Here is a 13331-nt window from a genome sequence, read left to right as displayed (position 1 = left end):
AAAAAAAAATGTATACTCCCACACTCCACAAAACTCTTAAAAACCTGTTTTGAGTTCTCCTTACAAATCCTTATCCACGTGCATATTTCATTTTTTCCACTAGTAATAAAAGCACGAATTCAATTTATTGTTTTTATCCTATTTTATATTATAAAACACTTAGTGATTCCCTATACTCTTTATTACTTTTTGCTTAAACTTTGTTTAAGACTCGAAAGAATTACAAAAGTAATTCATGCTGATTTTTACAACTGAAATAATTCAAAATTTTGTGAAAGGAAAATCATATACGCCCTACGCCCTACTCCAGTCCCATCCCCTGAAGTAATAAATGCTAACAGCCTAGTGTGCTCAACACATATTTTTCCTGTCTTTCAGATATACATACCATATTTTAAAATATATGCTTTTTTTTTAAACCATAACGTGCATATTCCTCAAGACCAGAAGATACTAACTTATTCTTTTAGGTGGGTTTATTTTACGTTAAGGATGCATCGTGATTTATTCATTTAGTTCCCTGATGATGAATATTTCCATCATCCATAGTTTGTTATCTCTAAGAAACGTTGCGATAAAACGTCCATCGGCATAAGCTCTTCTGTACGGGTACTTTCACCTCTGTAGGCCTGCTTATCCAAAATGGGATTTGAAAGATAAAGAAACATATATTTTTGTCTTTTAAAATTTTAAATCAACTTTTTGCAGCCGTCACGGCCATGCGCTGAAATGCTCCCATTTGACTGTAGCGTCAATGAGGTTTGATGAGTATAGTCAGCAGTGTCACCACCAACACAACTCAGGCGCAAACCTTTCCAGCCCTGAAACAGCCCCTCTTGCACCTCTGCAGGCGCGCCCCACCCCACCCCCCGCCCCCCGGCCGCCACTGCCCAGGAGGGTTTCCCCTTCCTAGAACTCCACGTACCTGGGATCCCCCTGCGTGTCTCGCCCAGCTCTGGCTTGTCCACTTGGCCCAACATCCTGGACATTCATCCGCCTCGTAGCTCATGTCAGAAGTTTCTTCCTCTTTGCTGTCAAGTGTGGTTTTCAGAGAAGCAAGTTCCTTTCCAGAAAAGTCGCAGCTGGCCGCGTTCCTACCAGCAATGAGCAGGAATGTCTCTTTCTCCGAATCTCTACCGGCCCTGGGTGTTACTCTTTTCGGGTTTTGCCAGCTCCTCAGATGAAAGTGAGGCTGTTGCTTCTGCCCGAGTTTGCATTTCCTTGTGTGTCGAGAGTGCGCGTCTTTTATTTTCATTTGTTTATGGCTGTGCTGGGTCCTGTTGCGGGGAGCTGCGGCGTGAGCCTCTCTGCTGTTGCGGGGCGCGGGCTCTGGGGCGCTCGCTCTGCGGCAGAGGCGGCACGTGGGCTCGGCGTGGGGCTGGGGCTTCAGAGCGCAGGCTCCGCAGTGGTGCCGCAGGGTCCTGTCGGTCCCCAGCATGTGGGATCTGCCCAGATCAGGGTATGGCCCACGCCTCCTGCGCTGGCAGGAGGTTTCTTCACCGCTGAGCCACCAGGGAAGCTCTGGAGTTGTGCTCCTCGCATTTTCTCTTCTATGGATTGTCTGTCCAACCGCTGACTCATTTTCCTATTGGATTTTAATTTGTAGAAACTCTTCGTTTACTACAGATCTTAACTTCTTTGCAGATGGTATCATTTTTTTCCTGCTCTATGCTTTGTCTTCTAACTTTTAAAGTGTTTTTTGTCTTAAAACTGAGAATGTCAAGTAGTCCAATATGCTATCTGCTTTTGTAGCTTCTGGATTCCCTGATAAGCATAATCTCTATATACTGTCGTGTTCTGTTCCTTCACTTAAGATGTAAGCATTTCCCGTGTGAGCGCCTAGTCACTCAGTCGGGTCCGACTCTTTGCGACCCTGTGGGCTGTAGCCCACCAGGCTCCTCTGTCCATGGGATTTCCCAGGCAAGAGTACTGGTGTGGGTTGTCATGCCCTCCTGCAGGGGACTTTCCTAACTCGGGGACTGAACCCGCATCTCCTGCAGCTCCTGTGTTGCCGGCAGATTCTTTACTGCTGAGCCGGCGGGAAAGCCCTTCTCGTGTATTACCGCCTGCACAACTGGGATTGTTAAGGCGGCACTTCGTCACACCCAGAGATAGCCCATGAAGTAATTACGATTATTCTTCTCTTGGATGCTTGATGTAATTATTAATTAATAATTGTTAATTTAATTACTTTGAATAATTTCCCAAGAGTAATGTCCTAGGTTTTGAAGGTTTTTTGTAATTTTTTTTTGGCTGCACTGCACAGCTTGTGGGATCCTACTTCCTGATCGGGGATCGAACCCACGCCCATGACAGTGAAAACGAAGAGTCTAACCACCAGACTGCCAGGGGATTCTATATTACGTGATTCTAAAAAAATATGTCAGTAATCTGGAGAAATACTCCAGGCCAGAATACTGGAGCAGGTAGCCTGGGTCGGGAAGGTCTCCAGCAGACCTTCCCAGCTCAGGAATCAAACCAGGGCCTCCTGCAGTGCAGGCGAATTCTGTACCAACTGAGGCATCAGGGAAGCCCAGCAGGAATGCCAGCATCTTGAGTGGTCTCCCTCTCTGAGGGCACCGCGGCCCGTGACAGACACGGAGGCTCCAGGCGCGACGCACCAGCCCCGAGTGTGCCTAGAAGCCCTGCTTCCTGGTTCGTGTCAAAACAAACCCCCAAACAGTGATACCTGCTCTGTGGGCCCCTGCACCGCATGTGGAGGTCCCGTCTCTCCCCTGTCCCTACCTCCACGTTCCCTCTACAGCTGCCTAGAGAAGCTGGGGGCTGAGCGGTGGAGCCAGGCCTGGGAATAACGTTTGCACGGCACAGATCCCTTCCCCGTTTACAAAGGCCCTTTCTCAGACTTCGGTGTCGGAATCCCCCCGCTGCTTTTCTCAGCCCAGCGAATGCCCTCTCACTCTTTAAGACGGAGGAAGACATCTCCCCCTCCCAGCAGCGTCCCCCTACTCTCTCGGGATGGTCTTAGCACTCGCACGGTGTTTCACCGCAGTCTCCCTGACTGCACCCGGCCTCTGCCCAGCACTGGGGGTTTCCCTGAGGAGTGCAGAAGTGTGTTGCAGGTGGAGCCTGGGGCTGGGTCTGTGGCAAAGTGAGATTAATGAGGGGCAGCGTGGAGATGCGTGGTGGAGCTGGGAAGGCTGGCAGGGGCTGGGCCGCTGGGATCCTTGCTTGCCAGGCAGCAGGCTGGGCATTGTCTCCTGGTCAGTGTGGACCCAGTGGAGGGCTGGAATGTGAGTCGACTTGGGTGAGTGGTGGCCGTCTGCAGGCTGGTGACAGTGAGGGCCTAGCAGAGGCAGCTGAGAAGAAAGAAAAGGAAGGGGCTGAATTCCAGAGAAAACCTGGATTTTGAAACAGTGAGTCTTGGCCACTTGGTGTCCACGAGGCTGTACCCGCCCAGGCCCCAGCTTGTTTAGGCAGCGGCAGAGAGGGCGCAGGGGTGGGGAGGGGAGGGGCAGGACTCCGAGATGAGGTGTGGGGGCACACAGAGAGGGCACCATTGTCTGTTTCTGCCACAAACCAGGAAGCAGGAGTTCCAGGCACACCCGGGGCTGATGAGCGGTCCCTTGAACTGCTGCTCTTCAGGAATGCCTGGACTGATGTCTCCCCTGAGGACTTCCCCCGCCAGCCCGCGTGGGGTGTATCCACAGTCTGGGGTGGGCGTGGCGGCGAGGGGGTGGGGAGGTCAGCGGTTGAGAGGAGAGGCAGGCTCTGGGGCTGGTCTGCCTGGGCTGATGAGTGGCCCAGCGCTCGACGTCTGAGTGCTTTTCAGCTTCAGAGTGAGAGGAGCGTTGATGCCGTGTGAAGGGGTAAGCTGAGGAAGGCCGAGTGCTGGGCCCAGAAGGAGCTCCCGGTAAGTATAAACTGCCGTGGGCGTCAGAATACCGCAGCTGGGCCCGGAGAAGGGTGTGCTCGCGTTGGCCTGGAGCAGCCCTAAGAGGCAGAGAAGGGTGGGGGAGGCAGGGCGCCCACCCCAGCGGCACCGATGCAGAGGGCCCAGGGGCCGGCTTGCAGGCGAGGAGAGGACGCCGCAGGCTCGCAACCTGTGGAGCTTGGCTCTTCTCCTTTGTGGCCAGCTCCCAAATATTCATTAAATGAATGAATGCTCCCAAAATATTTGGAAAATTTTTTTGATTCTTTAAAGCTTTAAAAATTTTTGTCTAATTTTTAGAAGGTTACTTTGCATTCACAGTTATTACGAAATACCGGCTCCATCCGTTGTGTCTACAGGACATCCTTGAGCCTGTCTTAGACGCAGCAGTTTGTTACTGCCCACTCCCCCTATATTGCCCCTCCCCCAGATTATTTTTTCATTAAAAAATGCGTGTTGCAAACTTTCCTGCCTTGATGGAAGAACCTTCAGACAGCAGACATTGTCCAGGCTGCTCAGTGAGCTGAGCCGCAGCCACACCACTGCTCTGGCAGCACTGACACAGAAGCCGAGGCAGCCTTCCCAGGCCCCGCACGCGCACCGTGAACGTGCCCACCCTGACACAAGGTGCGCGGGTGCCTGACCTTCCCGAGCTTCCTGTTACACAGATCTGTGTGGGGTAGGCGCGGAGGCCCTCCCTGGCCCCGTGGCGTCTAGTGTCCCGTTAGGGGGCCCTCCCCCAGCTGCCCAGGCCTTTGACCACTGCGGAGTGGACCCAGGCCAGGGCCTCCCCCACCTCCAGAGCTGGAGCCTGGAGGACAGCCTGCCTCTGTGGGCAGAGATGCCACCACGCAGGGCCCCCACGCTGCGTGCAGCTGTGGCGTGAGGGCTCCATGAACACGGCAGGCCCTGGGGACGGCGGCGCTCGCGGGGCTCTGCGGAGGGTCTGAGGAGCGTCTAAGACAGCAGCCCGTGCTGTGCTGAGTGGGTCCACCCCCGGATAAGGCAGCGCCCCATGGGCTAGTGATCGCTAAGATCCTGTGCCCTGTGAGACTTCCCTGGGGTCCAGTGGGTGACTCTGGGCTCCCGGTTCAGGGTGCCCAGGCTGGATCTCTGGTCAGGGATCGAGATCCCATATGCCACAAGTAACAGATAACACACGCTGCGAGGAAGAGCTGGTGCAGGCAGTAAGCACGTGTTGAGAAGAGAGCCTGTGCCTGCCTCACGCACAGACCCATTCGACACGTATTAGCCAAAAGGAAGAAATGCACAGTCTCATAATCCCACCACTGCATTCTGAAGAGGTTAGATGTGAATTGCTGAATGTATAAGTTGTTATGTCTTACAGATATGTGCAAAAACATGTTTTGAAAAAAAATCAAAACTATAGCAATAAAAATGAGATAAAACTACACATATTGTTATAGACCTTATTTTTTACTTAAACATAAATTAATCGATATATTTCTGGGCTTGTCATTTATTAACAAGGTGGTTTTGACCAAGTTCCTTCACTCCCTGAGCTTCAGCATTCTCATCTATAAACAACATGTGTTTTATCACAGTTATATTATGAGGGTTAAATGAGGTAATACACATGGAGTACATAATTAGGGTTCAGTAAATGTTAGTTACTGTTCAGTTCAGTCGCTCAGTCGTGTCTGACTCTGTGACCCCACGGACTGCAGCACACCAGGCCTTCCTGTCCATCACCAGCTCCCAGAGTTCACTCAAACTCATGTCCATTGACTCAGTGATGCCGTCCAACCATCTCATCCTCTGTTGTCCCTTTCTCCTTCCGCCTTCAATCTTTCCCAGCATCAAGGTCTTTTCCAGTGAGTCAGTTCTTTGCATTGGTGGCCAAAGTATTGGAGTTTCAGCTTCAGCTGAAACTAGTACTAGTTACTATTAAGTCATTAAATATTCTTCCTCAAAAGTCTAACTGGCCGTATAGCAAGCATCCTACTGTATCAATAACGCTCTCCGTGTTTCAATAACTCAGTCATGTCCAGCTCCTTGCAACGCCGCGGACTGCAGCCCGCCAGGCTCCCTTGTCCTTGGGGATTCTCCAGGCAGGAATACTGGAGTGGATTGCCATGCCCCTCTTCAGGGTTCTTCCCAACACGGGGACTGAAGCCAGGTCTCCCACATTGCAGGCGGATTCATTACTGTTTGAGCTCCCCGGGAAGCTTTTATTGAAAACACTGACATCTGTGAAATAAATATGTAGGTTTATATAAGATATAAACATACTTGTGTGTTATTTATATTATACAGTATTTATATATGTGGTAAATGTCTGGCATACGAATTGATACAATAGCGTGCACATATACTGCTGTATGTTTCCAAGTATGCTGCTCTATCAGTACCGGTGTGTGTGGTATATGCATGTTTAAATATACGTAAAGCCTATTCCTTAAGGCATGCAGATTGTTTGCTTTTTCACTATTGTAAACAATAACCTCAGTCTTCTTTGGGCTGCCATAACTACCTGGCTGGTTTAAACAGCAGGCTTTTTTTTCTCATCGTTCTGGAGGCTGACAACCCAAGATCAAGGTTCCGGCAGAGCTGGTGTCTGCTGAGGGTCCACTTCCTGGTTTGCAGACAGCTCTCCTCTCATTGTACTCTCAGAGAGCAGAAAAGGAACCTGCTCACTCTCTGACTTCTTCTTATAAAGGCACTAATCCTCCTTAAGAGGCCACCACCCTTCTGAGCTAATTACCTTCTAAAGGTTCCACAGCCCGATACTCTTAGTATCGCCTTGCTGATTAGAGTTTCAGTGTGAATTTTGAGAGGGGACAAACATGCAGTCTGTAACAACCATCCTCACTGAACGTGCTCATGAGTCAGCAGTTGTGCACATCGCTGAACATTTCATTGGGATAACACCCAGAAGTGCTCATCTCAGGCTGTGTTGCCCTGGGGCACGTGGGATCTTACTTTCCCGACCAGGAATCAAACCTGCTCTTCCTACATTGCAAGGTGGATTCTTAACCACTGGACCCACGGAAGCCCCAGCTTCAGCCACGCCTGGATGCTCACCGGGGGGAGCTGTGCCGCAGCTGTGACTGGAGGCGCGCCGTGCTGCGGCCGGGAGCCGCGCTGCCGCTTTGTCGTCGCCGTGTAGTCTCCCGCCGCCACACCTGTCTTGCTGACCCCTCCTAGTTGCTTCTACGTTCAGCGATGCATCAGAACACCCAGATTCCCTCCAGTGTCTCAGCCTTGCGTTTGTGGGCGAACAGTAGAAAGAGCAACTCGTGTTACCTCTGGGTAGTTTCTCTAGGAAAATCCGAATACTGTAATGAGCGCTGAAATTATTGCGTAACTCAGCCTCAAAACTCTTAACTTGGGTGCATTAAATTTTTTTTTCATTTATGTCTCAAGAAACCATAGAGGCTGCGCCAGGTGCCCTGATGGGAATAAAATCATCAGCTGAAAATGTCAGGAAAAGGTTCTCCTTTGAAGCAAGTTGCTTCTGTCTAGCTGTATTTTGTGCCCGAGTTTAGTCCCCATAGCCTGGAACTCAAAACAGTCTTGGAGATCCCTGTCCAGCCCTCTCCTTTTACAGACGAGGAAACAGAGGCACAGTGGCTGGTCCTCCGTCACTCTGTTAGCTGGTGGCAGAGGAGACCCAGGACCTCTGTCCTCTTGACGCCAAGTCCACTGGCCTTTCTGTGTCCCAAGCCGTGGCCTTGGCCAGCCCTGCCTCTGCTCGCTCTCCTACCTCTCAGAGTTCATAAGATTACCAAGCAGAGAACCCAGTGAGAGCCCGGATGACTCAGAGCTGAGGCCTTGGAGGGGGCAGGGTGGGGCAGTAGGTGGTGCAGGAGCGACCAGTTACTCACTGGAGGAGGCAAGGCTCTCAGACCAGGAATTGGCGAGGGCCAGTGGAGCTGGGCCAGAAGGACCGGGCGTCGGCCAGGAGCAGCGAGGAGCCTGGAAAGCAGAGGAGGGCCGCGCCCACCAGGTGGGTGTGCGCTGTGAGTTCCGCGAAGCTCTGCTGCCGCTGAGGGGCTTCCGCTTGCTTGCTTTTGTTTGCTAGTTCATTTTGGTGGGGAAAGACAGATGTGTATAATTGGCCATTCTCACTGTTTTAAACTGCGCTGTTCAGTGGCGTCAGTCACAGCGTTGTGCAACCATCAGCACTGCCTACTTCTGAAACTTTTCCGTCACCCCAGACAGAAACTCTGTCCCATGAAGCAATAGGTCCCCTGTCTGCCTTGCTCCCAGCCCTCAGTAACCTTCCATCCACTTGGTGCCTCTGTGAATTGCCTAAGACAGACAGTTCGTGCACGTGGAATCGTGTGGTATTTGTTTCTCGTGTCAGCCTATTTCATTTATGAATGTTTGGAAGATTCGCCTGTGTCAGCGAGCACGTCAGAACTCCATCCGTGTGTGTGTGCGCGCGCTGAATATACCATGCTTTTGTTTTCATTTTGGTAAAATACACAGAATTTGCCACTTAACCATTTGTTGAGTGCTCAGTGGGTGGTGGTAAGTACATTCATGTGGTTGTCTAACCGTCACCGGTCCATCTTAAGAATTTTTTCATCTTTCCAAACCAAGATTCTGTCCCCATTAAACACACTTCCCCCACCTCCGCCGCTTCTCCGGCCCCTGCCAGCCCCCATCCTACCGTCTGTCTATAAAATTGACTCCTCTTGGGACCGCATCTCAGTGAAGTCAGCCAGGGATTGTTCTTTTGTGACAGCTTATTTCACTGAGCATAATGTCTTTTAGGGCCTTCCCTTGTAGCTCAGCTGGTAAAGAAATCGGCCTGCAACATGGGAGACCTGGGTTCGATCCCTAGGTTGGAAAGATCCCTGGAGAAGGGAATGACTGCCCACTCCAGTGTTCTGATCTGGAGAATTTCATGGACTGTATAGTCCATGGGGTCACTAAGGGTCTGACACAGCTGAGCAATTTTGACTTTTAAGGGTTTTAAAAGCCTTTTTAAAAGCGCCTTTCGCTTTTAGTGTCTTCTGAGGTTCATCCGTGTTGCAGCATGTGCCAGAATCTCTCTCATTTTTCAGGCAGAATATTGGTTCACCCGTTGTCTGTCCTCTCTCTCTGTTTATCGTTCAGCCATGGCTGGATATTTGGGTGGCGTCCACCCCTTGGCAGCTGTGAATAGTGCTGCTCTGAACAGTTGATGTCAGGTATCCATTCAGCTCCGTGCTTTTACTAGTTTGGGGTATATACCAGAGTGGAATTGCTGGATCGTAAGGTAATTCTATGTGCAGGTCTTTGAGGAGCCAGCAGAGTGTTTCCACGGTGGATGCACCGTTTCACGTTCCCACCAGCGGTACACGGTGGCTCCGGCTCCTGTCCGTCCTTGTGAGCACTTCCTTTTCTGTTTTCATTCCTGTTTTAAGGCTGAGTAACACTCCGTTGAGTGTCTATATCACTGTTTACTTATTCATCATCTACTGATGGACACTCGGGTCATTTCCACCTTTCGGCTGCTGCGAACAGTTCTCCAGTGAGCACTGGCCTACGTGTGTTTATTCTGAGTGTTTTCAGTTGCTTGGGTGTATGCCTCAGAACGGAGTGCCCAGGTCATACAGTAGTTCTATGTTTAACTTTTTGAGGACCGTCGAACGGTTTTCCACAGGGGCCCCGCCATTTTACATTCCCAGGGATATGGTACAAGGGCTCCTCCAAGGTTGGGAGCAAGGCTGGAAGAAAATAACAGCCTTCCCCAAGCCGCCTCCCTCCTGGCCTCCTGTCGTATTTTCCAGGGGTTAGGAAATCACTCCTCCTGTGTGAACTGCTTATTTCTGGGCTACTTCAATGCCATACCCGAGGGTCTCTTTTCTTTTCGGTGTCAGTATTTAATTCTGACACCGAATATTCTGACACCAAGTCAGTAGGATCGCCTTTCTCCTTAAGCCGAATGCAACCCACTGTATCGGTTCAGTTCAGTTCAGTTCAGTCGCTCAGTTGTGTCCGACTCTTTGCGAACCCCATGAATCGCAGCACGCCAGGCCTCCCTGTCCATCACCATCTCCCAGAGTTCACTCAGACTCATAAAATTGTTCAAAAAAAAAAAAAAAATTGCTCTGCAAAACAGATCCCCCTCTCCCAGCACGTTTCTGTCTTGTATTTTTTCTCCTGCTTGCATCTGGGGGAAGGGTTGGTGTCCTGGCTCCGTGACCAGCAGCCAATCTGTGAAGTTTTCTGAGCTTGTTGCTTTGTGGAGAATGTCGGGAGATGTGAAATCTGAGTTCCTGTTTTCAGAAGACTGTCTTGATACTTGGAGTGGAAGAACTTGATTACATACTGTATTTTCGCAAGACTTGCGATATTCTCAGCTTCCGTGTTGCCCCACGGCGTGTGGATCTTCCTGAACCAAGGATTGAACCCGCGTCCCCTGCATGGGCAGGCAGATTCCTGTCCACTGCACAGCCAGGGGAATCGCTCATTTTCAACTAATAGTGTTTATTTTGTCTTGAATTTCCCTGCTATGGTGGATGTTGATAAAACCATCAAGGCAGCTTTTATTTCTCGAAATTTATACACTTGGAGGCGGTCTTTTCAGTTCAAAACCAGTAAATACCAGGCAGTTTTATATCCATAAGGACATTTTTACATATTCTTCGTAATAGTATAAGTATGTATAATGTATACATATATATATGGACTACAAGCACATTTTAAAGGTGATAATGTAAGAAAGCAGTGGTTTGGGGTTGGATATTTTCCCTAGCGCACCAGCAGTTATTGCTTTGACTTTTTGGTTTGATAAATTTACAATAGGAAGAGGTGATAAAATTACCATATTTAGAAAATATCATAGAAAAAAGTATATACAGTAGAATTTTAAGTTATGAGAATAAATCATTAGCTATTTGATATATTGTCATTTTCCTATAGACTGGAAATTTCCTTGCCTCAATTAATGCTCACCTTTCATAAAGATTTGTATAATGCGGTACAAACCCCAACTGACTAATATATTAGTTGCCTTGTCCTAGATTAGGAGGGCCTGAGATATTTTGTTTATGGATGCTGCCAACTCATTTGTATCTTTCTGGGAAGCACAGTTGCAGGGCACAGGCTGAGAATCTCCGAGCCTGCCTGATAAAGTGAAATCTCTAAAAGCGGACAACGTGTGCGGTTGCTCTGATTCAGCACAATTTAGATTCTCTTTTGGCAACGAAATAATAATAATGCTAAATAATGCTCTGCCACTTCCCAGCCACGGTCAATAGAGAGGTTTGAGCTCCGTGAGCAAATGACCATCCTTGCAAAGGCAGCAGCGTCTGGAGACGGTGGCTTGTTGTGGTGTCTTTGGCCAGCTTTGCACAGCATGTTCATTTGCTAAATCAGGATTGATTTGTACTGTTAAAGTTTTAATTTGAAACAAAATGGAAAAATAAAAATCCAGATAGAGATGTAAAAATAAAGGAAATTCTGCCAGTCCCAAGAAGACAAGTGCTGTGTGACCCACTTTCATGAGGCCCCTAGAGCAGTCAAACCATGGAGACAGAAAGCAGGGTGGCGGGGTGGGGGCTTCCTGGCGGAGGCGGAGAGGTGGTATGTAGTGGGGGCAGAGGCTCAGTGTGGGGGGATGAGAAAGCTCTGGAGGCGGATGGCGGTGATGGCTGCAGAGCGGTGGCAGTGGACTTGATACCGCTCAACTGTGCGCTGGAAAATGTTCGAGAAGGTAAATTTTACCTAGGTATATTTTACCCCAATAAAAAAATTCAAAAGGAGAATGTAGTCCAAATCCCCGGAGCTTGGTACATTTAGGCCCTGGCTCATTAAACAGAAATCTGCTTAGTTTTCCTTTACTGAACACTGAGCCTTTTAATTTAAATGGTATAAATCAGCTTAAAGCATAGGGAGGTGGAGATTTGGACTTTTTTTTTTTTTGATGATTAAACCTTCCAGATTAGAGTTACAGTCGGGCTTGGCTCAGATGCTGCAGATTCAGTGATGTTAGCACTCAGGGCGGAGACTCTTCTGTGTGGCACGGGGTGGGAACGTGGTCCCAGCCTGCTCCCAGGCCACGTGGGATTAAAGTAGCAATGAGTAACAGGGAGACCTGGAAAGCCCCTCAATACTTGGAGATTAAACAACACACTTCTAAATAGCACATGGGTTAAAGAGGTCTCAGAGAAACATTTACATCTTCTGAATATACAAAGAATTCTTAAAACTCAACTGTAAGAAAAAAGAACAACTCGATTTAAAAATGACCCAACAGCTGAATAGGCACCTCACCAAAGAGTACGCAGAGCTGGCAGCGGTGAAGGGATGCTCAGCGTCGTGTGTCATCAGGGGACTGCGGACTGAAACAGCGGGCAGAGGACTTGCCCGGCGGGCCAGAGGGCCAACCCCTGCCTCGCCATTCAGGGGACGTGGGTTTGATCCCTGGTCTGGGAACACTCCACGAGCCATGGGGCCACTAGGCTTATGCTGCCGCAACGCCTGAGCCCTCTTGCCTAGAACCCGTGCCCCGCAACCTGAGAAGCCGCCGCGACGGGCAGGCTGTGCCTTGTGACGAAGAGTGTCCCCTGCCCTCCACGCCTAAGAACGCCTGCATGCAGCAGCGAAGGCCCGGCGCGGCTAGAAATGATGCGCTGATGAATAATGCTCCCACTCTGATGAAATACCACTGCACACCTGTCAGAATGGCCACGAAGCAAAGACTGACTCCGCTGGCCAGGATGTGGAGCGGCACGGATTCTCGCGCGTTGCTGGTGGGAAGGCAGTTTGGCAGATTCTTGCAGAACTGAACGTCCTCTTCCCAAACGATCCAGCAGCGAGTCATGCGCCCCGGTATTTCCCCAAAGGAGTTGAAAACGTATGTCAACAGAAGAACCTACACACAGACATTTATAGCATATTTATTTATAATTGCCAAAACTCGGAAGCAACCGTTCATCGTTCAGTAAGCAAACGGATACACAAACCGTGGTACATTCAGGCCACAAAAGAGTGTTATTCGGCACTAAAAAGCAATGAGCTGTCAAGCCGTGAAAAGCTGTGAAGAAAAAGGAAATGCGTGTGATCAAGTGAAAGAAGCCAGTCTGGAAAAGCTACAGAACGTAAGATTTCCACTCTACGGCACTCGGGAAGGGCAGAGCCAGGAGAGAGACCGGAAACGCGGAACCAGGGGAGAGAGAGGAGTGCCGGCTGCTGGGTAAGACTTCGACTCTACGGCGCTCCGGAAAAGGCAAAACCTGAAGAGTGAAATGAGTGCCGGCTGCTGGGATTTCCGGGGCAGGGATGGGGGAACTCTGTACTCGCTACTCAGACATACTCTGAACCTAAAGCTGCCCTAAAGAGAAGCAGCAGCCGCCAGCATTTAGTTAACGGTGGTGGTTGCATGGCCCTGAGAAAGCACTAACGCCCAGTGAATTGTAGACTATAAACGGGTGGCTTTTATGGCATATCTGGATGTTAAAAATGGCTCCATTCTTCCCACTTT

At 49.7% G+C, this 13331-nt stretch overlaps 1 protein-coding gene and 1 long non-coding RNA gene across 8 annotated transcripts in view; one reads left to right on the top strand and one right to left on the bottom strand.

The window, feature by feature from the left end:
• Nucleotides 1-13331, top strand: part of CNBP (CCHC-type zinc finger nucleic acid binding protein) — a 58239-nt gene that overhangs the window by 20558 nt on the left and 24350 nt on the right. Inside the window, exon 1 of one of the 7 annotated variants that reach the window (XM_042236694.1) lies at nt 7757-7859. The exons of the other annotated variants lie outside the window; for them this stretch is intronic. The gene's annotated coding sequence lies outside the window, so the exon portion shown is untranslated. Of the gene's footprint in view, nt 1-7756; nt 7860-13331 lie in introns of those variants that run through there. 7 annotated transcript variants of the gene reach the window in all.
• LOC132658195 (uncharacterized) lies at nt 5308-7656 on the bottom strand. The gene is made up of 2 exons (XR_009597476.1): nt 6935-7656; nt 5308-6100 (listed from the first exon to the last, which is right to left on the bottom strand). It is a non-coding gene; the product is annotated as an uncharacterized LOC132658195 (long non-coding RNA).

This window comes from Ovis aries, chromosome 19 (assembly GCF_016772045.2).
Source record: "Ovis aries strain OAR_USU_Benz2616 breed Rambouillet chromosome 19, ARS-UI_Ramb_v3.0, whole genome shotgun sequence".
Classification (NCBI taxonomy): Eukaryota; Metazoa; Chordata; class Mammalia; order Artiodactyla; family Bovidae; genus Ovis; species Ovis aries.
Note: the sequence above shows the minus strand (reverse complement) of the source record. Positions and strands in the feature narration are given on the sequence as shown.